This window comes from Ceratotherium simum, chromosome 16 (genome assembly GCF_057802395.1).
Source record: "Ceratotherium simum simum isolate JZ-2026a chromosome 16, ASM5780239v1, whole genome shotgun sequence".
Taxonomy (NCBI): domain Eukaryota; kingdom Metazoa; phylum Chordata; class Mammalia; order Perissodactyla; family Rhinocerotidae; genus Ceratotherium; species Ceratotherium simum.
In genome coordinates, this window is record NC_141915.1 from 20,930,719 (window position 1) to 20,933,646 (window position 2,928).

Sequence of the window (2,928 nt, forward strand, 5' to 3'; positions counted from 1 at the left end):
GACCCAGCCCCAGCGCTCGCACGTGCTGACGTAACGTGCGCCCTAGGTCGCGCCCTTTCCGCTTCCGTCGCCCCCGCCACTGGAGAAGGCCTCTGGCTCTGGCGGCCGCTGTTGCCTCCATGTGGCTGACTGTGGGGTTGCAGCGAGGACTCCTCCCTCGCAGGAGGACTCACTTGGACCGGAGTGGAGGGGCGGGGCTAAATGAGCGCGAGGCTAGACGTGGGCGGGGATCGGAAAAAGTGCCTCCGGGTCTAGAGGGGTTACCTGAAAGAGGCGTGAAACGCGTTTTCTGCAGGATACTGTCTCATTTTATTCTGCTCTGATCCCACGTCCTCGCTTTCCAAAACCAAGAACCAAAAAAAGAAAGCAAAAGGCAAGGATAGAGGATATCGTATAATTTCAGTAAAAATTTCAAAAAGTCTGTAATGAAAGGCGTAGGAGGGCGCTGAAACTGACTAGGCTATCCAAAACACTATGTCTTTGCTTTCGGCTGGATTTAGTAAACCAGTGTGATAACATTGGTTTTTCACGTGCCAATTAGACTCTCTAATTGGCTGATTAATTTTAAAATGGAGAGACATTTTTATTATTTAAATAATTATCCTGGCTTTGTAGACAAGATCTTTCAAACCACGTGGCCCTGGGTGGGTATCTGAAACTGTATTTTCTTTAGAAAAGGGGATTTTGGTATTGAAAAGTTTGGGAGTTACAGAAATAAATCCATGATACAGACCATCCTTAAACCATTGCTCAAGCAACTTAGCATTTCTAAGAGAGTCATCAGACAACCCAGCTTGGAAGCGACATTGTTGGTGTAATTACTAAACCTAAAATAATAACTATATGGCTCAGTTCTTTTTAAGTTCTGGAAGATGATAAAAAACTAAAGCAGGAGTTCTTGCTAGACCTGTTTATTTCAACATTCGCATTAGCACCTTGATCCTCTGTGTGATTTATGAAAGAGGAATAGGCTCAGCAATTAACTATGTTCCACCTCTGTGCCTTTCTTTGTTTTCCTTTCACATTTTACCCCACTGGTCTCAGAATTGAGGCAAAGGTTGGCTTCATCATTTCTTGATTCCGTCAGCTGTAAGACATGAGGGAAGTGGAAGGAAATCAAAGATGGAATTTCTTTGTAATAGGAAAATCTCTGGGGCCTGTGTTAACAGTAAGAGTGGGGATGCCACTAGTTAGTAAGCTCCATATGGGCAGGGAATTTTTGTTTTGTTCACTAGATACCTGGGAGCCTAAAACAGTGCCTAGAATATAATAAGCACTCAATAAATAAATGCATGACAGAATAAGAAAAGGCACTTGCTAAATTTCTTTAGGTAAGAGGGAGTCAGCAATCTCTGGGAGATAGTAATCTTTCATTCCAAGGCAAATTTGATAGATAACTATGGGGGTTGTGTGTGTGTGTGTGTGTGTGTGTGAGAGAGAGAGAGAGAGAAGACCAGCCCTGAGCTAACATCTGTGCCCATCCTCCTCTACTTTACGTGGGACGCCTGCCACAGCATGGCTTGATAAGTGGTGTGTAGGTCCATGCCTATGATCTGAACCTGCGAACTCCAGGCTGCCGAAGCGGAGCACGAGAACTTAACCACTATGCCACTGAGCCAACCCAATAACTACAATTTTTAAATCAACCCAACTATAAATACTCTCCTCTCTTATTTTCAAATTTAGCTTCTATGTTTCTCTTGCTCTAAGAATTATTATAATGATAACAGTAAAGCCTTCTTTTGTCTCTTCTGCATTTCATAAAAGCTATCACTTATGTAGGACTTACTATGTGCTCAGCTACTATATGCACTAAGTTATTTGTATATTAACTCACCTACTCCTCTCACAAGTATTTTAAAATATCAACCCAAGAAGGAGCTCTTGAAGAGGTAAAAAGCACCTACTAGAGAAAGCCCAATACAGCAGAAGAAATTGTGTTTTGAATAATGCCCACTGGGTCTCAGAATCCTTAGCTGAGCACACCTTCTAGTTAAGGATCCCTAGGGCCAGAGAAAAAGTGCTCTTGAGTCTGGAGCTCTAAGGTGCATTGTGGAAAGCTTGACATTTCTTTTAGTTTATTATTTGATCTTTAAAATTCACCATGGATGTCAGATTAGCAAGCAGGTATACATTCACCATAGATGTCAGGTTAGTAAGCAGGTATTGACTGGGAGGGGGCACAAGGGAGACTTTGGGGTGCTAGAAATATTCTATATTTGATCTGGGTGGTGGTTATATGGGTGTATACATATGTAAAAATCCATCCATTGAGGTATACATTAAGATTTGTGCACTTTATGAAAGTCATGCTTTAATTTAAAAGAAGAAATTAATAACCAGACCATCTCCTTTAGGATATTATTTTCTTCAACAGCTTCAACTATTATTTTTATGTCTGTGGTAGGGTCAAAATATTGAAACACAAATGACCAAAACCTCCTCCCTCTCCAAAAGAGTTCATGCAAATTCTACATTCTAGCCCACAATATATTAGTATTCTTTTTAATATAAATTATTGTGATTTTTTTTCCAGATTGTCAAGTAAGATTAATAATCCCAGAGAGATGTACCCTGCTCACCCCATGTTGAAGAAACGCTTGGCCCCATTGCCGTGCTCATGAGCCAGTTTGGAAAATAGAGAAGACAGGTCTCAGGGTCCTAAGACAATCTCTTAAGCTGTCTGACAGATCAACAGTAGCCAGATGTTTGCAAAGTTAAAACTTCTACTCTTGCCTTCAAAGTACTTAAATGTAAATTTCAAAGAAAACTTGAACTTTTCCTTAGACTCATCATTATCATATCTGAAGATTAAGTTCATGGACAGCTCAGTGGTTAAAAACAGCAAAGAAAGAAACGTCCGTCTTTTAGTAGTAGCAGTAGTAGTATTTGGTAAAGTGAAGTACCTAATCTCAGTGACAATGAGAG